General features: G+C 38.0%; 1 long non-coding RNA gene across 1 annotated transcript in view; it reads left to right on the top strand.

Annotated features, from left to right (window-relative positions):
• The first annotated feature begins 962 nt into the window (after window positions 1-962).
• Window positions 963-21,995, top strand: part of LOC143658064 (uncharacterized) — an 82,092-nt gene continuing 61,059 nt past the window's right edge. Inside the window, exon 1 of the long non-coding RNA XR_013163109.1 lies at window positions 963-1,351. This is a non-coding gene — a long non-coding RNA (uncharacterized LOC143658064). The remainder of the gene's footprint in view (window positions 1,352-21,995) is intronic.

The raw sequence follows: 21,995 nt of genomic DNA, 5'->3' as shown, positions 1-21,995 counted from the left end.
AAGCGTCCAATTTTCGTGAAACTCTTGGGCGAGAGGTCGCTTGCAGGTCCAGCGGGTAGAGAAGCCTTTTCCGGACAGCACCCGGGCTGGGTCCCCGGGGCAGGCCCGCCCACCGCCACCCGCACGGGGCAGGAGGGCTCCCCTGCACCAAGATGCCTAGAATACGGCTTCGCTCGCAGCTCCCGATTAGTTTGGATCCCAAAGCTCCAGAGGTTCGAGTCCCACGGGCTTGGCCAAAGTGCCACTACATTTATCTTGGTTTGTTTTCGTTCTTTCATGTGTCAGATCCCGCTGCATTCAAGCCTCCTTCTCCTTTGCCCCAGCCCGGGTCCAGTGACGCCCCCGCCCCACTACCCGCACCTTTTACCTGGAGAAGGGACCGATTCCGGCATCCCTCCGGACGGGAAACAAAGGCAGAAGCGAGGCTGCCAAGTGGGCAATTCCCCACGGGCGGATCCGTCACCGCGGTGAGGAGGATGGGGAGGTGCATAAGGGAATGGGGAAAGGCAAACCGAGGCACCGGAGGGAACTGGCGGAGCCCAGGTCTGCGTCACCCTCCAAAGCAGACCCCAGATCTCCCCCCGCCCCGCCGTACCCCAGCGCCTCCCCACCCGGCTGCCCGGACCCTGCCGCAGAGAGGCAGGTGGGGACCGCCCCGCAGCACCGCTTACCTCCGGAGAAGCTCTCCCGCTCCTTCCGACGGCTCGGGAGAAAGCCTCGGCGCTCGCCGCTCGCGCACGCGCACTCGTGCTCTCGCGCCTTCGCCCTCGGGTCCCCGCGCGCTCCCCTCCGACAGGGCTCTGCCCCGCCCCGGCCCTGTCCGTCAGCGTCCGCAAGAGCCAATCCAGTCGCAAGGGATGCCACGTGGCTGCGCCAGCCAATCACCAACAGGCCCTCGGCAGCTCCGGCTCCGATGTCCCTGGGGGTTCGGTTGCTACCCAGCTGAGGGGGAGCGAGGCGGACACAAAGGGTTGAGTCTCCGTATTCAGGGGCTCTCGGTTAATCAGTGGCTGGATCAATTGATTTCTCAAATTCTAATATCTATAGGAATCACCTGGATAGCTTGTTAAAATGTGAATTCTGATTCAGTGACTCGGGAGTGGACACCTGAGATCGTGCCTTTCCAGCAAGCACTCCTGTGGTGATGACGGTGCTCCCGGTGTGAGGAGCGCGCTTTGAGTTAACGTGATTTTACGGGCACCTCTCAGAAAGTGATGGTTATAGCCTGTGCTGCATGTTACTTGGAAGTTTCGGGACCTTTTCCTTCCTCCAATGATGGAGAGCATTTCGTTGTCTGACACAACGTGGGGTGTCCTGATAGCCTCATAGATTGAGCACCAGCTGGGGGAAGGTACGTTTAATTCCCACATTACCCACCGTTAGGCTACGGGGCAGCAATCCGTGTCATCTTGGTGGGTAGGCTGAGAAGCTAGAGGTGAAAATTTGAGTGCTTCTCCATAAGAACTCTAGGTCTGCGTTCATTCTAAAATGTTGGGAGTGTGTCTGACTGGCCTTGTGCCCCCAGAAAAGGGACCTAAATGGTCCCTGCTTTCTGGAAACTTACAGATTGTCCTAGAACTACACAGACAAGTTAAGGAAGAAATAGGAAAGACACGAAGGGAGCTAATGGTTGCAGTACCTTGGCCATTCAGACATAAGTCAGATAATTAGGAATCATTAAAATTGGCTAGGGCAGTGCGATGGTGGCTCGGTGGCAGAGTTCCCGTCGCCTGCCAGGCCGGAGACCTGGCTTCCTTTCCGGTTCCTGCCCATGCAAAAAAAGAGAAAATTGGGTAGATATTCTTCTCTCAGTAATTCCAGAGTCAGGATGCTCAGTATCTTCTCTCAGACTTGACCTGCAACCTAAGTGTTTTCAGACTGGCCAGCTAACAATTTTGTTGTTCGGCACAACGGAGCTCATATTACCTAATATTATACAACGGTCGTTCAAGAGTCTTGGTGCTAGACTCTCCGAAACCTCCTTGTCTCAGCTTTTCAGACCAGGTGGTATGAAATTCTATGTCAGTGCTTAAAAGGAGTTGTAACTGCTTTTGTCAGTTACTCTTGTAGTGTATCTTGGGCCTCTGGTTTATCAGCCCTAGAAGTGAAACCCACTTCACAATTTCCGCTGTCAGAGTTGGCATAGCACACAATTCAGAGTTTCAGGAAATAAACTGAATCTAGCACAGTACTAATTCTGGCTCCAGCAGGAGGAAAGAGATGTATAATCAAGAAAAATACGTGTGCGAACCTCAAAGAAAAGTCTCCCTTGCAATCAATCATTAGGCAAGTGGTTCTTAAGTATGGCTGCACAGAGAAGCTCTTTAAAGATTTTGGAGGCCTACACCCAGAGATTTTGATTGAGGTGAGGTGAGGTGTGGTGTCTGGGCAGCTACAGGTTTAAGAGATTCCATAGGTGATTTTGATATCCAGTCATGTTTGAGAATGCCTGCAATAAGGTGCTAGATCTATGGACACCTTTAACAAGGAAAAATCAGCTCTGATATACAAATTACTATTGATATAAAGACTCTGAAAACAGAGGAAATTTCTACATAATTAGCAAGAATGGTTTTTTAAAAGGCCAAAACTAATCCGTAGTTAATGAATACTCCCAAGACTATTCAGTGGAATAAATTGAAAACGCAAATCCACAATTACGTTTACTTCCAGTTGACTGACTAAATATTTCCAAAAGAACCTAGTGTCTTTTGTTAACCATGCCAAACTTATCAACTCTTCAGTGATAACTTCATTCATTTTATGCCCCTCTTAACCAAAAGAAAACTTCTATTTTGGCGTTATTAAGAGTTATTCTCTCAGGATTTTCCAAAAATGTGCAAAAAAATTGCTTGGGGTACTTTTTTTTTTTTTTTTTTTAACATGGGCAGGCACCAGGAATCGAACCTGTATCCCCGACATGGCCGGCAAGAACTGTGCCTGCTGAGCCACCATGGCCCACCCTTGGGTACTTTGTAAAATGTACATTCCTGGCCCCCAGCCCAGAACCTTTTCTAGCCTCTCCCATGTAATAATTCTGAAACCAGTAGTAGTTAAATGTGACCCTTAGTTGTACCTGTTGATACAGACCATCTACATATAGGCAAACTCAAGTTAAATTGCTATACTTTAGTTTGCCATGCTAGCTAAAAAATGGTCAGTCCCATTTTAAGGAATGCTAAGAGAGTCTCAATTCTTTGTTACTGGAATCTTATACAATTATGTTATTTTGTTAAGTAAAGTGATTAGTGCATGGATCTTGGAAAGCTATTGTTGTAAAGAGTTTTTCTATGGTATGATGTTTGCTATGGTATGTATGACCTAGATATATGACCTAATTTTTAACTGAGTTATTGAGGCCCCCTCAGAATGCTCTGCAACAGTAGCTTCTTACTCAAAAGTGACTTTATCTGCAAAACCAGAAATATGGAAACCCTATGTGTGAGCCTGCAAACTAGCTTCCCTCCTGCTCTGACACTTTTAAAAATATATTTCACAGCATTCAAACAGGGCAGAAAATTTTCTCACCTTGTAAACTTGTAGCTTTATCTATTGGGTAAAATAAGGACAGTTTTCACTAGTATTTAACTAGCATGAGTACTGTGAATTTTTAACTAGGAAAAAAACCATTTCCTTCTATGATGTCATCATTATAAAGAGAGGTAACAGGAAACAAAGAGGTGTTTACTTGAGGATAGGAAGATAGGAATTTGAAAAACAAAGCCATGCCGTCATTCATTTTCTCAGTCTGCTTTCTTTACATATGTAACTTGATTATACCATCTCAGGAAATAGATATGTTAGTATCTGGAAAAAAAAAATTTTTGCCAGAAATTGATCAACAAGAGATTCGGGTATACAAGATATAAACATTTAACCAATATGCCAAATTCCCAGAAATCCATGTATTGCTCCATTATGATTAGGACCCCGAAAGCTTCCTTTATAATTGCCAATTATGCTTTTACTTCTCTAGCAATAAGTTGATTTATTTCATTCATGAAGACCCACAGATTACCAAGCTTGTACTATCCATCTGTCATAGAAATACATCTGGGATAACATTTTATACCCATGAATCTATGTTTTAATAATCGTACTTCTGTCCCAATTGGTGTAACCGTGTATGTACAGGTTTAACCTAATGCACAAGTCATTTTTTTGGTTTTCTTTGTATTCTTAATAGGTTACTACATTTTAAATAAAATAGTCAGACTTTAAAAATGCAGAGATAGCAATATGATATACCTTTCTATAATTCCTAGCTCAACTCAGGAAATAAAACATTATCAATACAGTCAAGTCCCCATGTACCCTCCCAAAAAGTTGATGTTTTTAGATGGAGATTTCACACTTCACAAGGAAACACCATATTGTATGCCTGTAATAGACAATGTAAATGTAAATTGGCAAACTTCTTACTGAATAGAATGTTTGGAAATGCCAAATTAGTGTAAGCAAAAGATAACAGAGCTAGAAAGTCCACATCATCCACCCCTGTGTCATTTACAATGACAAATTTGGGGCTGAAAACCAGGTAACTTTTAGAAGGCCCTTTTTTTTGGTTTGCTAAAGCTGCCAGAATATAATATACTACAAATGGGTTGGCTTTTCTGATGGGGATGTTTTAGCTTACAATTTACAGTTCTTAGGCCATGAAAATGTTCAGCTCCCCCTCGAGGCATCAATAGGGAAATATCTGGACTCGAAGACAAGCTGCCAGCATCTGGGACACCTCTATCACATGGGAAGGCACGTGGCTAGTGTCTGCTGGTCCTTCTGTCCTGGGTTTCATCACTTTCAGCTTCTGGCTGCTCCATTTCTCAGCTTCTCTGGGTGCATCTCTGAATTTCATCTCTTGGTTTTTATGTCTCTTTCTGTCTTTTATCCTTTTATAAAGGACTCCACTCAAAGGATGAATACCCACCCTGGTAGGGGCAGGTCATATCTCAATTGAAATAATCTAATCAAAAGGTCCTACCCACAATAGGTCTGCACCAATGAATTAAAAGAATATGGCCTTTTCTGGGGTACGTAACACCAAACCACCAAAAACCACCAATGCAAAATAGGTAGTTTGGAACAGAGGTGAGGTGAGGTGAGGAATTGGGTCTCATTCATTCAGTAAACACACTATATGAGCCCTGCCTTTCAGGTCATTTTAAAAAAGATACCTTATAAGTCAAGATAAAAAGCATTATATTACAAATGAGATACACGCAGCCTACAGAAAGCACATAGAAGAAGCACCAGTCCTAATTGATGATGTCAGTGAGACTTTCTGCAATAGATGATGCCTGAACTGAATCCCAAAGTATGAGTAAGAGTTATCTAGGGAAGGATTAGAGGAAGGCTGTTTAAGGCCTAGGGAACAGCTCAGACAAAAGCATGGAAACTTGGGGAAGTGAAAGTAGTCTAATTTGGCTGGATATGAGGGGAAGGGAGAGAAATGATGACTAAAAGATGGGGCAAATACCAGAATTCAAGGGTGGCAAATGCATTATATGCCATTCCTTCTTCCTTCTGTACCTATGGCAGACATCACTAGTCAATCATAGCATACAGTTATGTTATAGTGATTATGAATAGAATCTAGGGCCATATGGACTAGGTTAAAATCTCAGTTTCTCACCTTAATTGCTATATAAACCTGGGTGATTTGGCCCTTGGAAGATATTGAGGTAAGTGACTTGTACAGTTTTCTTTTTTGTAAAATGGAAATAATGGCAATATAAGAACTTGTTTCTTACAGTTCTCAGTGAGCTAATTAAGTAATATAAAGGGCTTAAAACAGTGTTTGGCATGAAGGAAGTACTAAATACATGTTGGCCATTATTAATATTATTCTCTTGAACCTCATTGTGACCTCAGATTTCTCAACACAGCATTACTGGCAGCATATTTCAACCAATCTGAGTTGGCATTCAGTGGGAAACCTCCCTACCATTCTTGGTGTCTGACACAACTCTAAATTAGAACTCATCATCCTAGTGCCATGCACCAATACCATTTCTTATCTAAACTAAAGCAAGTTTTCTATGATAAGATGTCCCTCCCAATCCAGTGCCAACTCAAGAAAAATTAAACTTCAACACTCCTAAATCTGCTCTTGAAAACAAAGATTATTCTCACTGATTTTTTTCTTATTGTTTTAAATAAAATACAACATATTCTAAGTGATTTGGAGTTTTTCCCTTAAATGCATTACTTTTCACTTGCTCTCACTCAAGTTTACAAGCTATTGTTATGACTGCACTTCTCCCGACCCCTGCGCTTCTGAACTACATCCCCACCAGCTTGCCATTCCCATACAAAAGGGCTTAGTATTCTCTGTGAAGATATTACATTGTGGCATATGTCCCCTGCCAAATGATTCCTAAGAATTCTGAAAATTAATTTGTGGACCCAGGATGGCTTTAATGTATGCATTCATTCCTACTCCAAAACACCTTTGGGATTCTGTGTGGAAAGTAGGAACTGGACTAGATGCTGAGGATGCAGAGCTAAGCAAACAGACATGGTTTCCACTTTCAGGAAGTTTATTATCCTCTGCCTGTGAAAATCCTGTCCCTGTGGAAATCCTGTCCATCCTTCTAGTCCTACTCTGCAGGCTGAAAAGTCCTGAGATGGACAGCATGGACACCTTGGATGCCCCACCAAAATCCCCTTGTATCCCTTTACCCCAGCCTCTCCTCATTTTGCTTCAATCTTCAGAGAATTAGCTTTGACACTGGATCCACTTTACCTCTATAGAGAACTGAAAATGATATCAAACAAATACAAGGATCTCTGCCTGATGTGCACAGCACTGTCCGCTCAAAATCTCTCTCTTCCTGAGTCTAAGGAGGTCAGGGTTCTTATGGATTCAAACAAAGGAAGATGGAGTTGTTACCATTACAATAAGTATAAACAGGGCTGAGACTAGGCTAGAATAACTATTGCAATAGTAACTGTAAACAAGGGTGAGATTAATTGAGACTCATTAATTTCAGGTATTAATTTCTGCCTATCCTGCAAAATAGAGAAACCTTCAATATAATAATTCAGTAATCATAATCATTTGATAATTCTTAATTACTTGGTTACAGTTCTTCCCCTTTATTTTTGTTCATTCCTCAATCTTGAGGGATATCTGGGCAATGACAGTTTTAATCTAATATACCGAAAAGGGGGTCAAAATTATGGGGTAGAGGAAGGAAACTGGTGGTCATTCTTGGAGAGACTTTTACTTCTGGGATTTGGGGCTTAATTGGCTTATGAACAGTCTGGAAGCTTTAAGGGTCTGAAAAATAAAGTTAATAAGCAAATTGAAAATTATAGGTTTAAATAAAAGGAGCAGAAGGGGGTGATTTATAACTATGTTACATTGGTGAAATAATTTTTTATAGCGTTTACATATAACCTCAGGTCTTCCTTAGGGTTTTCAGAAGTAGTGTTGGCAATATCTGGCTGAGTGACCTTTGTAATGATCACCTAACTGTATTTTAAATCTCTTAGTCATTGAAACTTTATTTCTTTTTCCACATTTAGATCATGAATCCATTGCTAATCCCAAGTGTGTCAGGGAGGTTACCCCTGGAAGTCATGTCCCATAGTGTCAGAGAAATTTATCCCTGAAAATCATGTTCCAGGTAGGGAATAAGTAGTGAGTTTATTTCAGAGTATGGTTGAGAGAGAGAGAGAGAGAGAGAGAGAGAGAGAGAGAGAGAGAGAGACCACTTTTAGGAGGTGACTCTTGGGCATAAAATCAGCTCCTTTTATTATGGAGGACTCATATATTCTAGAGTAAATTAGGAGCCCTATTGCTTGAGAGAATAGTAGGAATTCCCCAGATGGGGAGGTTTAATATTTCCACCCTTTGTTTCCCCCATCCCTCAAGAGACCTTGCACATGCTTTTTCATTTTATGCCCCAAGCACTCTGAAATGCATCAGGATATTACATAAATTTGTACAGAATACTGAGATCTCATTCCCTATTCTAGGTTCTGTGTCAAATAAAGCTGAATTAGGTTGTTTAAATAAACTGACCAGACAGGTTAAATTAGATGGTATGCAATAGAAAATTTAAATTTTGGACAAAATAAATCTCTCCTCCTTTGGTCTCACAAATAAATTAGTTTTAAAATACAACAATATCATCTTTTCCCTGTATTCTGATTATTTAATCCTAACCAGATCAGCCTCATTTGCATCCCTACTTGAAGTCTAATCTTTTTCAGCTTTAAGAGTTGCTGTTTGGGGCAATGTTACTTCTTTAGTATTTCCAACATAACTCAAGAGAACTCTGAATTTGAGTCTCAGGTGTCACACAGATACCCAAAGTTCCACAGGGTTACCAGGTTATACAGAAAGAGAAAAGCATTTCAGTATTTGGAAATAACAGTTAAAGCTCAGGAATAAATGTGGCTGCTGTAAGAGCTTACATTCTACGCCACAGTTTTCCTATAAGCATTTTCTAAATGAAGCTATTTTCAGATTCTGATATGACACAGAATCTTTGTCTTCTAGGCAGAGTACCCAGATGGTTAAGAAAAACTTTTTATAACCTTTTAGTAAAGGCACACCAACAATCTACATTATTTTAACAGAGAGAAAACTAAAACTAAATTATACAAAACTTAAACTCCAGTTTTGTATGAATACAGTTTGACACAAAAAGCTCTTAGAAAATATTATAAACAAGTTTATCAAAATTTTAATCAGCATTATCTACAACAAACAATTTACTTTCACAGACTTTCTACTACTATCCATATCCATTCAGGTCTTGACTTACATATTAAAACTACCCATCTTGCTTTAGGACAAAACTATGCTCCCTTAGACAAGCTTATCACATTTTAGTCAGCATTGAATATGGCAATCAAAATTCAGTTCTGTAAACTTCCACAAATTTCCATATTCATCCAGGTTTTGTCCTATATATTCTTGAAGATTAAACACCTTTTTTTTAACAAAGCGCATCCTGTATACTTTACATACCTGCATACTTTATGTTTCAAAAAAGATCTTTGATACTGTCCTAGACATCCTACAAAACATAATTATTTTAACATAGTTTGTCAAAATAATAATTTCATTAAGCACAAACTTACATTTTTCACCATCTTAAAGATCTAATAAATACAATGCTAAGCTACTTTATCAATAAAAGTATAAATTTAAGGAGAATCAGATTTACCCAAGTAAAATAAAATGTTATTTGTTTGGTTCAAAAGTTACCATAAAAACAGAAATAAGACTAGACTTTGTCTCTGCAATTTTGCAGCTTTGTCTGCCTTTTTCTACTGGAAGTTATATATATATATATATATACCTTTATTTTCATACTGTCCTAAAATTATGAATATCCTCAAAATCATCAGTCTCTGGAATATATAAACAATTGTTTAATTTGTCCCAGGTATAAGTCCAGGAAGACTTTTCCATATCTCTCAAGAACATTTTCTCTTACTGAAATTTGGTAATTAGATCTTATTCATTACCCCTATCCCAAGGGTATTTATATTTTAATAATGATTTCTTTATTGTGATTATAGTTGCAAAGGTATTACTGGAAAAAATTTTTTTAATTGAAGAGCTGTCGCAGAATAAGAATGGCCTATTCCACAGCATTTCCTCTGAAACTACCATTTTGACTCTGCAGGGCCAGCAGAAAGATGTTTAAACCAAATCTACCTTCCTCTGTCTTTCTGCACCCAACCTTTCCCCCATAGCTTCCTTGTCTGGTTCATTCATATTTGGTCAAGATTTAAGAGGCTCTAGGGGCAGGGATAAGTGAAACAGAAAGAATGAGGCCTAGTTTTAAAAGTTTTTAATGAAGGTAGTGGGATTTAAGACCCCCAAGACAGCCTTAGAGTTGGTGAGAATTCTTATGCCCTTTTTTTAATTGTTTCTAATCATTAGATCTATTTTGCCTAAAGCTGTGACCTAAAAGTCTGCCTTTTCTAAGGCAGCCCTCTGCTGCCTTAAGGAAATTCCAGGGTGCAATTTCTTTCTAAATGTCCAGGTTTGTTTACAGTAATCACGAAACTAATTCTTTGTAACTAGAGGTTTAAACCTTTGGTGCCTAGAGGGTTCCCCCACTTCCACCTCTGGGGCTCCAGGAGTACTAATTATATGTATATATTTACATACACACACACACACATACGTATATATGCATATGCATTTATTATATCTTTAAGCAATTTGAATAGAGCTCTTTTAAGAATTTTTGTTTGCCACTTATCCAGAAGTAGAAAAATATACATTGCACAACAGACACAAACAGAAGGACACACACAAAAACAAGAAAACATAAAAATATAAAGCTCACTAATTTTAACCCTACTTTTTCATCTTTTTTAGTAAGCTTGAATATTATAAATTCTCTCAGGCCTCCCTGTTCATCTGCTCTTATAGACACTTACTGGAGGGGTAGAAGTTCTGCTGGTGGCTCTATTGCTGGTTTTAAAGAGCAGTCTTGGCCAAATAGAGTACCTTGGAGGGTTTGGAAGGGAGAGACCATTTAAATCTCAGGGTCTTTTACCTCTGATAAAGAGGGACACAGAAGAAGAGGAAGAAGTAGGGGATCTTCCTCCTTTCCTGATCTGTTGGCCCCTCGATTACAGGGTGGAGGTGGAGTACATGAAGGATTTAATAAAGTTGCTATTGGATCCTCCAGATTTAAAGCATGGAGGACATTTTTCTTTTCTCTACTAGTCTTTACAGGTAAAATTAAAAATTTTCTCATCAACATTGATTGCTGGGAAAGGTAAAGGATTTAACACACATCATCTCATCCCATTTCTGCTCTCTCTTACACAACAACTCTAATACAGTGTGTTTTTTTCTATATAGCCATTCTCAGGTCATTTGTCTCATGATTCTATGTAATTGAAACCAGACTGTGTCACAGACAGACTATTTTTTGTTTTTTCATAGGCTCATAACTAAAGTCTTTCTAGTTTTTCAAAATATAATACAAAGATCTATATTTAAGAATACTTTCAGAATTGTAATTTCCCATTTTAAAGAATTTCCATAATTGGTAACCAATTAAAACACTTGAAAAATACAAATGCAGTAACACACCAACAAACAAATTTAAACAGATGCTTAACACTTACTGTATTTTTAAATAACACAGCAATTAAAAACTAGACCAAGCATATCAATGAACTATTAAACAGGCATTAAAAACTTACTATATTTAAGTAACGCACCAATTAACAGTTAAACAGGCATAATTAATTTCATTAAATACCAATTAATTGTTGGAGTACTTATTTTCCAGAAGTATACTCAATAGACCAACTCAGATGAGGGCCTCAAACTTCATACAGACAAACTCATGTCAAGGCCTCAAATCCTATACAGAGTGGTACCCAGAAAACAGAATGGTGTAGAGGTCAGAGCAAAGGGGAATCATTCTGGAAGTGGTACCGAGGCTTCAAACCCAGATCCAGGGACTCTACCCACCATACTAACTTCCCAGTCTACTTTTACCTTGATGGGTCCTTCACCTATTCTGATGTTAAGACTTGGCCTGGAAACTGTTTCTCTCTTCAAAGCTTCTTATGGCACCAATGGTCTGGAATGTCAGCAGAGTAAGGAAAAATCCAGTTGTCAAGCCTCTATACTAAAAGAGTCTGGTAGCCACAAAAGGCTTGATTACCAAGTTTACCTGTCCCACTAGGGCTCTAGGACTTCAGGCAGTTGACTTCTTGCTTATTAGAAAACTTGGTCCCTTTTGGGGTCATCAGATTGATACCAAACAAATATGGGGTTCTCTCCCTGATGTGCAAACCAGCCAATATGTGCCACTGGGGTTTCAAAAAGAGAACAAGTTTATTGCTATTTGTAAAGCAGGAGATCAGATGGCCTATTGTCCCCAAAATCTGTCTCTCCCTGAATCTAAGGAGCTCAGGGCTTTTATGGATTCAAACAAAGGGAGATGGAGTTATTAATCATTTTTTTTTATGCTGTATGGTGGGAGTCACATTTCATTCTTTTTCCATGTAAATATCCCCTTATTGCAGCATCATTTGTTAAATTTGTTTGTTTGTTTTGGTTTTTCATTTGTTTGTCTGCTTGTTTGTTTGTTTGAGAAGTGCATGGGCCGGGAATCAAACCCAGGGCTCCCTCATGGCAGGCAAGAATTCTACTACTGAACTACCCTTGCACCCCCAAGTTATTAATTCTTAATTTCTCAGTTACGAAAATGCCTGAGGATATACACTGCCCACTTGGACAGCCCACAGTTAATAATTGATAGGAGTACATAGACAAAAATCCAGCTCCTTTGCCTCAAATTAGAATGAACTCTGGGGTGTAATTTACACTGCAGAACTCCCAGCAGGATCAGGCTAAGACTGTTGCTTGAAATGGCACTCTTGCTTGGCCCACTCCCTTACCAAGGATTTTTCCTGGGTACATTTACTTTATAAATCACTTGCACCTGAACCTTTGGCTCAGGGTCTGCTTCTGGGAGAACTCGAATTATGGCCACCAATTTGCTTATTAATAATGTGTAGCATTTATCATCCTGTATTTAGACTAAGTCATATGATACATATGATATCATCTGTATTGTAACCTGCTTAAAAGGACAGACCATGATTCATTCATCTTTGAAACCCCCAAGTTATGGAGCTAGAGCTCAGTAATCTTTGTTGAATTGACTTTAGCTGAAATGTCTCTGGCATTTCTTATCACACCATTCCCACCCTTACCAGTCACTTCTCCTATCTTATGTCCCTGCCTCTCTGCCATATGACTCCAGCCATAATGGCCTTCTTAGCTGTTCCTCAAATATACCAAGCCCACCCTTGCTTCAGGCTGAAAATCTCTATCACCAGGCAGCTGCAGGGTCCTCCCTTCCTTGCTAATTCAAGGGCTCCAAGTCAGAAAGGTTATCCCTGGCAAAACGATCCAAAGTAGCGCTACCTTTCCCAACTGCCACTCTATAACTCAGCCCTTTGCGACCAGAGTTCTGTGAAAGAATTAAACCATACAGAAAATTATTTCAGTGACTATTTTCTCACATCTTCTAAGGATGGTATCCAGCTAGTATCATTCTTGCCTCATAGGAGAGAAATTAATTTATTGTATTCAGTGTATGCATTAGAGCTTTGGAATTCAATTCTCTGGTGGAACTGGTAGAGAAGGGCTGCTCTGAACTACTATCCTATTTTATTTTTCTTCTTCACCCTTATCAACACCTGATAAATTATTTCTTTTATTGTCTCCCTATTCTACCACTCACTAGAATGTAAGCACAAGGACTTTGATTTTGTCCCCTGCCTATATATCCCCTGTGCCTAAAACTGGAACATGTAGGCACTCAAAAAGTATTTGTTGAATGATTTGCATAGGGTCAAATCGTGTTTATAACTTTTCATGTGAAAACATTTCAATTGTTGAAATAATTTATGTTAAAACTTCTCCATCCCAAAATATGTTTATTATAGATTACCCAAGTGGAATGATGAGACAGAAAATGTTAAATGGAATTGGGAAATCTGAAAAAGGTAGTCCAGCTAATAATAAAGGATTTAATTATCCAAACACAAAGTGACCAACTGCTCAATCAGGATGAGAGATACAAGGGGAAGAAGAGATAATAATTTGAGGACAGTTTCCTAGAGCCCACAAGGAAGGGAAATAGAGTGAGTTTTCGTCTTAAACAGGATCAGAAATGAACCCAAGAGATTGCTATGTGTGAACCACTAAGTAAGACTAACATAATTAAATTTTATAACCTAATGGAACAGGGAAAAACCAAGGAACCCATCTCATACATTCTGAATTTTTATAAAGGGAAATATGATAAATATAGGAACCATTTAGGAGATAATTGAAATAAAGGATTTTAAAAAGTCAATAACCCACAAAAAAATGCTTGTGCTTTTTTTTCATTCCATGAAAATCATACACCAAGGAATAACACTAGTAAGCATTGGAGATGGGGACTCAAAAAAGAACTGGTAGCTCCATATAATTACCAGAGGGAAAAGAAGGTAGTTCCCCCAAAATAGTAAGGAATTTCGTGTGAAGAGAATAAAGAAACCCAATAAATTATACATTAGGAGAATAATAACACAACAAAAAAATTTTGAAGATAACTTTGCAAGTATCCCTGAAACCAATAAAAAAAGATTATTTTAACATGTCAAAAGGGAATTAATTTAAAAAATAAGTGGAATCCTTTGATCTTGGTAGGATAAAGAATTTGCCCAAGAATGGAAAGTGGGAGATTTCACAGACTGAATAATTTTCTCCAAATTAGGGTATTGAAAAAATAACATGGAGACATCCTTTCCTATGTTGTCACTAAAGAGGAACTAGTTAAAATTGCCTGATTGTAGTAGTGTCTATATGTTACTAAAGAGTCTGAACAAAATCAATGTAAACAACCATCACTGAGAGATGAAGAACATGCTGATTCAAATGGGTGTGACTTGTATCTACAAATGTGTAGATGTCACCACCTTCATATTAAGTGGTTCAGGAGGGACCTAAAGATTCATGCTCAGGAAGTCTTGAATTGTTACCAGGAAAAGTCATGGAGCCTATAATTGAGGCTAAAAATTATTGAATATTTAAACAAAAATAATCTTTGTGACGAAAAGCATTGTAATATTTTAAAGTAAAAGCATGCTTAATTTGTTGAAGTTTCATGAGAGATGAATAGGTAGGTAACTAAAGAAATGAGAACTGATGAATGTACTCTGGACTAGTACATTTCTTTCCAATTGACTTTAACTGGGAACATAATGGGAATGGGGTACAGGCAAGAAATATTGCACAATGAATAGGGACAAATGTGCCCTCCTGTAAATGAAGTGAAAAGAGCAGGCATCCTCAGGGATCATAGTGAACATACATCTACTTCTTATATCTTATTTTAAATAAATACTTACATGTTTGCTAAGTGAATCACTTCTAAAATGTCAAATATTTCAAATGGCCTCATGATATACATTGCCTTGCCAATTAATGAACAGAAAGAACTTAATGAAATAGCTGATTAGACCCCATAAGAATTACATGTGGTCATGTTTTTTCTGTTGTTTCTTATCTCTCTTGACCTTAACTATCACTTGTGAATTTAGTGACCAATTACACTTAGAGTTACAGGTTTAAAACAAACTGAAAGCTCAACACATAGTAAACATTCAATAAATTTTACCTGCTTTTAAATTGATTTTTAAAGACATTCAGGCTGCCTGCCTCCTCTGCACCTTTCTTTACTTTCTTTTTAAATTGGCCTTTCCCCTGGAATTCTATCAGCCATCTTCACCTATCTCAGCAACAGCCCTTGGACAAAAAGCTCTACCTAATGAGGAGCCAAAAACATGTCCCTCACATAGCTTTTGAGCTACTTATACTTAAAAATTCTTATGACTATAATTCATCCTGAAAGGATCATGGAGTAGCTATAGCCATTTCCAACAGGTAGAGTGTCCAGGTTTTCTGTTTTCAAAGATAAAAAAGATTCATTTTCTCTTGGTGAAAGCCCCCTCCCCAATGTTACAATTGCCTGTGCTTCCTAAGGTTAGAAGCTTAATTTCAAAGAGGACTCTGGTCCCTATTCTGTATTTCTGCAAAGAATTTGAATTTCTGTAGCAAAGAATTTGAATTTCTGTAGCAAAGAATCTGAATTTCCATAGTCCAAGTTCACTCCCCTCCATCACACACCCTTATTACATACACATTTTCTATTAAAACCCAAATTAAGACCAATACTTCCCATCCAGAGATGCAATTAAAAACAAACCTCAGAGAAGTACTTTCCTGATTTCCTTCAGTTTGCTTCTACATGTCTCTACTGTACATATCGTAATGGCCATTGCCATGGCTCCCACCTCCCAAGTCTGGTTTTGATGCCTCTGTTTTGAGCTCTCACAGTCCCTTTGTATTTCCCATAAGATAGTTCCCATCACACTGTATGCAATTGTCTGTATAATGGCCAAACCCCCACTAGGCTAAGCTGTACGAGGGCAGGGACCATATCTATCTGGTCTATCCTCGTACCTTGGTCTTGGCCATCACCTATCAGTGGACTCACCCTATCACTAATATTCCTTTCTGTTTCTTTTCCTATTTAAATTATGTGTTCTCTCTGCTGCTATGTGCATGTATAAATTTTAAAATTTCCTCTCAGATTAAATTCACATCCTCATTGTATGTTTCTTCTTTTCTTCTTGCTAGCTTTATTAAGATCATAAAACCTAAATAGTTCTACTTCCAATATGAGGAACTAATACCTTGTACAATTTGCCAGTGATTTTATCAATAGCTTTAAAATCCTAACAAGCTAAAAACATGCAACAAGATATTCCTGAAATTCGATTTCTTTCCATTCCAATTTTTCTCATTTTAAGCAGAAATTTTCTTTACTATGGATTTTTCTGTCACCATTTCTCATTTGTTTATGAATGTCAATGGGTCTCAAATTTCAGCATCCATCAAAATCACCTGGTGGGCTTGCAAAAGCAAAGTCATTGGGCCTTACCACCAGAGTTTCTGATTAGGTAGGTCTAGAGTAAGGGCTGAAAATTTACATTTTTAACAAGTTCCTAGTTAATGCTGATGCTGTTGCCCAGGACCAGGCTTTAGAACAACTGTACAGGTCATTGCATGCCCATAATCCATATAGGAAAAAATAATACAATCAAGAAATAATATGAGCTCAATGTATTAAAGGAATAGCTATGATTGGTTATGACCAAAGGAAGTCATTCCACGATGGCACTGTAATGATCAATAAGATGTTGAACATCATTCAAAATGAATATTTTCTTGATTTCTTATAAAACTAAGCACCTCTGCTTACTGAAATTCAAGAAAGCTATAATAGTCCGAAAATGTGCCAGGAAGGGCAACTAGGCTGATGGAAGGCAAGAGTTCCACTGGAGATAAGGCTGCCTTATAAGGCCAAATGAAAGAAGGTGGGGGATTTTTTAAAATTTCAGAATGGTAAAAACTAAAAAATGAGCAATCAAAATCTATATCACCAGAAACAGTATGGTTAACCACCCAATTCTGAAATGCTGGGATGTTGGGAGTCCTTTGAAACCTGAGCTTAGGGAGATGTGTTCTAGTTTGTTAGCTGCCAGAATGCAATATACCAGAAACAGAATGGCTTTTTAAAAGGGGAATTTCATAAGTTGCATGATAAAAATTTTTAGGCCATGGAAATGTCCCAATTAAAGCAAGTCTATAGAAATGGCCAATCTAAGGCATCCAGGGAAAGATACCTTGATTCAAGAAGGCTGATGAAATTCAGGGTTTCTCTCTTAAGTGGAAAGGCACAATGGCAAATATGGTCAGGATTTCTCTCTTGGCTGGAAGGGCACATGGCAAACACAGTGTCATCTGCTAGCTTCCTCTACACCTCCCCAGGAGGCATTTTCCTTCTTCATCTCCAAAAGTCACTGGCTGGTGGACTCTCTGCTTCACGGTTCTGCAGTGTTCTCTGTCATGGCTTTCTCACGGCTCTTTCATTCTCTGCTTCTCTCAGAATCTCCTACTTTCTCCAAAATGTTTCCTCTTTCATAAGATTCCAGTAAACTAATCAAGACTCACATAAAATGGGTGGAGACATGTCTCTATCTAATCGAGTTTAATACCCACATTGATTGAGTAACATCCACATGGAGATAACCCAATCAAGTTTCCAACCTATAGTACTGAACAGGGATTAAGAGAAATGGTTGCTCCCACAAGATTGCTTAGAATTAAATCATGGCTATTCTAGGGTATATAAATTCTTTCAAACCAGCACAAGGTATATGAAGTACTACTTCATTCAATGAGTATAAATTGTGGCATTTATAGCCCTTAAGATGACATGAGTAAAGAAAATAAAAATAATCAAAATATATTTTGTCAAGTAGATAAATGATAAGGCCACAAATTGTTTGAATTTTAAAACAAGAATTAACCCTTCATTTTTCACTGAAGGGAGGACCACTAGAACTCCCTGTTACATGTCCTATGATGCTGCCTTTGGCCAGGGTATGGCAGATGTATCTTGAATCTTGCCCAATGGCATGGTTCCTAGGCTCTTTAATTTTTAACTCCTAAAGCCAGATGTGCAACCTAAGAGCTTTTGACTTCTTGTTGTCCATTTCACCTTGAGTTATGACCTGTGATCAAAATTCAGGACTAGTAACTAAAAAATATTTAAATTAATGAATAATACTCCCATTCATCCACTCATGCATAGTATATATTCCAGCTTTGAGAAAACCTTCCATGGGCATGATAATTTAGAGAGACTTAATACTAGTGGGAGATTTAGGAGACAGTAGTCACCCAGGGCTGAGGCACAGGCAGATTAGACATGACATAAGATACAGTTAGGGAAAAAAGAGGGAGACACAGACTACAAATGTGCACAGGATGAGGCACGTAAAGCAAAGGAGTGAAGCAGGCTGGGATAAGACAACAAAGAGATGGGGACTGTGGGGTTCTTTAGTTACAGCCTATTAATAAAATATGGGAATGAAAGACCAGCTAAATCTCATGGTTTTTAAAGGGATCTAGAATCTGGATTTTGGGTGGAATTTACCTAGTTTTTAAAAGGATATCTCTGTGGGACAAGAAAATACATTTGCAAATTAGATGGGGGACACAGCTACAATCTTTGACAAAAAGGGTCAATTCCCCATCCTAATATCTCACAACCCCCTTCCCAGAACTGTGTCACATGACCACTGCTAGGGGCAGGGGAAGATATGAGATATAAATAAAGATAAAGAAGTTATAGATATATTTATAGCCATAATGAGGATTCTGCTACCAAGAGAGAAAGGAGTACAAACATCTTAACGAGGGAGATGCCCTGTGCTTTAGAACACTAGGTCTATGAGAATTCCACAGCATCCATCATCTTAGCAACTTCCTTTCTTCTTGCTCTTAAATGTTTCCTGGAGATCTCTAAATCAAGGTGTTCACTTGAATGTGATGTGACTTGTACTGTTTTTTTTTTCTTTTTTAAAGAAGTTGTGGGTTTACAGACCAATTATGCATCAAGTACAGTGTTCCCATATACCACCGTTATTAACACCTTGCATTGGTGTGGAACCATTTGTTACAATTGATTAAAGCACATTTTTATAATTGTACAATTAACTATAGTCCATAATTTAATATATATTTCACTGTTTTTGATGTAACTCTATGGATTTTTTTAAAAAAAATTATTCTGTTCCCACATATACAACCTAACATTTTCCCCTTTTAACCATATTCAGATACAGATTTCAGTGCTGTTAATTATGTTGACAATGTTGTGCTACCAAAACATTTCCATCTTTGCAAATAAGAGCCCAATACATTTTAAGCCTTAACTTTCTATACCCTATCCTCACCCATCCCCTAGTAATCTATATTCTAGTTCTGAGTCTGAGTTTGCTTATAGTAATTATTTCAAATCAGTGAGATCACATAATATTTATCCTTTTGTATATGAGTTATTTCGTTCAACATATCTTCAAATTTCATCAATGTTGTTGTATGTATCAGGACTTCATTCCTTTTTATTATTGAATAATCTCACACACACACACACACACACACACACACACACACTTACACACACACTTTATTTTGTTTATCCATTCACTGGTTGATAGATACCTCTTCCATCTTTTGGCATTTGTAAATAATGCCACTCTGAACACTGGTGTGCAAACGTCTGAGTCTCTATTTTCAATTCTTTTGTGTATATATCTAGTACTGAGATTGCCAGGTCCTATGATAATTTTCTACTTAACATTCTGAAGAAATGCCAAACTGTTTCTATAGTGGCTGCATCATTTTACATTATTACCAACAACAAATGAGTATTCCTATTTCTCTGCATCCTCTCAATACTGTAATTTTCCATTTTTTAAATTGTAACCATTCTAATGGGTGTGAAGTAATATCCCTTTGTGGTTTTGAGTTGTATTTCCTTCTGTTATTGATTTCTAGTTCCATTCCTCTGAGTTTTAGAAGATACATTGTATGTTTTCAATATTTTTAAATTTATTGATACATGTTTTATGACCTAACATATGGTCTATCATGATTCATGTGCACTAAGAAGAATGTGTATCCTGCTGTTGGGTGAAGTGTTCTATATGTGTCTGTTAGGTCTAGTTGATTTAAGGTGTTGTTCAATCTTGTATTTCTATATTGATCTTCTGACTAGATGTTTTATCCATTATTGGATGTAGTATATTAAAGTTCCTACCATTAACATAGAACCATTAATTTTTCCCTTCAAATCTGTCAGTTTTTGCTTCATATATTTTGGGGCTGTGCAGTTAGGTGCATATATATTTGTAATTGTTACTTTTTATTGAAGTGACCCATTTATCAGTATATAATGACCATCTCTGTCCCTTGTAACTGTTTTAGACTTAAAGTCGATGTTATCTGATCTTAGTATAGCTACCCCAGCTCTCTTTTGGCTACAACTTGCATAAAATATTTTTTTCATCCTTTCACTTTCAACCTACTGCATCTTTGAATTTAAGGTGAGTCTCTTGCAGACAGCATACAGTTGGACCATGCTTTTTAATTCATTCTGCCAATCTCTGCCTTTTATCTGAGAGTTTAATCCATTTACATTTAACCTTACTTCTAATAGTGCAGGACTTTCTTCTGCATTTTGCTATTTAGCCTTTCTTAGTCTAGTGCCCTCTCCCTCCATACTTCCATTAATGCTTATTTTTATATTTATTTGATTTTTTTTGTATTGCACCATATTGAGTCAATTCTTATTTTTATCTATATATATTATACCTTATTGAGTACCTTCTCTTTTCTATCTGGATATATTTTTCATATATTTTCCTTGTGGTTATCATGGATTAAAATTTAACATCCTAAATATGTATCAATCATATTTAGTTTGATAACAACTTAACTTCAATAGCAACACATATATTTTTCCTATACCCCTCCATTCCTCCACCTTTTCTGTACTTGTTACCACTTATATCTTTGTATATTGCATATCCATAGCTTTATCATTAGTTTTTATACATTTGCATTTAAGCACCTGTAGGAAGTAAGAAATGGAGTTACATACCAAAAACATACACCATGATAATATTAGCATTTCTAATTACCCGAAGGTTACCTTTACTGGAAGTCTTCATTTCTATATGCTACTTTGACTCACTGTCTAGTTTCTTTTCCTTTCAGTCTGAAGAACTTCCTTTAGCATTGCTTGAAGGGAAGGTCTAGTGGTGATGTACTCTCTCAGCTTAATCTCAGAGATTAAGACATCTTTTCTTTATCAAGTTCACAAGATATACAATTTTTGTAAGAAGTTGTTTTCTTCCATCTTGTTAAGTATTCCAACCCACTGCCTTCTTGTGTCCATGGTTTCTGATAAGAAATTGGCACGCAATCTAATCAGGACTCCCTTGTACATAATACATTACTTTTCTCGCAGTTTTCAGAACTCTCTCCTTGTCTTTCGCATTCTATAGTGTGATTGCTATATGGAGGGGTATGTTTTTCTTTATATTAATTCTGTTTGGTGGTCTCTGGGCTTCTTAGCTGTGCACATTCATGTCTTTTATCTAAATTTGAGAAATTCTCTGTCATTTGTTCTTTAAATATTCCTTCTGCCCCTTTCTTTTTTTCCTTACGGGACTCCCATAATGCGCATTTTGGTATGCTTAATGGTTCCAGAGGTGAATTAGGCTACATTGCTTTTACTAATTAATTTAGCTTCCTGCTCCTCAGTCTGACTCATTTCAATTTTCGTGTCTTTGAGTTCACTGATTCTTTCTTCTGCCAGCACCAGTTTGTTCTTGAAACTCTTCTGGGAATTTTTCATTTCAGTTATTGTGATCTTCAACTCAAGTAGTTCTGTTTGGTTCCTTTAAAAAATGTCTCTTTATTAAGTTTCTCATATGGTTCATTCATTGTTTTCCTGATGTTCTTTAGTTCTTTCTCTATATTTTCTTTCATCGCCTTGATAATTTTTTAAATCTTTTTT

Source organism: Tamandua tetradactyla, chromosome 15, assembly GCF_023851605.1.
Source record: "Tamandua tetradactyla isolate mTamTet1 chromosome 15, mTamTet1.pri, whole genome shotgun sequence".
In the NCBI taxonomy this organism is placed as follows: domain Eukaryota; kingdom Metazoa; phylum Chordata; class Mammalia; order Pilosa; family Myrmecophagidae; genus Tamandua; species Tamandua tetradactyla.
This window is presented reverse-complemented; position numbering and strand designations above follow the sequence as displayed.